Below are 521 nucleotides of genomic sequence, written 5' to 3' on the forward strand. Positions count from 1 at the left end.
TTAAATCCCTAACGCATCAAAGGTATCAAATTTCACCTGCACTTTATGAAAGACAAAAAGGATTTAGTCTTCCAGACTGGATTTTGAACCCCTAATACCATGACACCACGATTAAGCACCGAGAACTTATCTAAGGGAGTTTTTTTATTCTAAAATACCACGTACACACAAAACTTCACATGCTTTTAGGTTCTCTCTCCTCCAAAGAACATCAACACAGGCTTTTCCATTATAACTAACTCCTCTTCCAGATTCCACAGTGTCTCTGATCTCAGTCTAAGGTCCCTTTAAACCACTCCACACACAAACCTTCCCAACTCAGCCAATCCAGGCAGAATCCTGAGCCCTTAGCACTGAGTAACCTGTTATCAACCCGAGACAGCAATCAATACTCAGGGACTATAACCTGCACTAATCAAACAGAGTTATTCTGGTAAATCTGAGATACAGGTGACCAAAGGAGGTTAATATGTCCAAGAGCTTTCCAGACAGGTTTGTTCTCTGTTTAATGACTTGCAAAT

This window comes from Acanthisitta chloris, unplaced genomic scaffold (assembly GCF_000695815.1).
Source record: "Acanthisitta chloris isolate BGI_N310 unplaced genomic scaffold, ASM69581v1 scaffold10900, whole genome shotgun sequence".
Taxonomy (NCBI): domain Eukaryota; kingdom Metazoa; phylum Chordata; class Aves; order Passeriformes; family Acanthisittidae; genus Acanthisitta; species Acanthisitta chloris.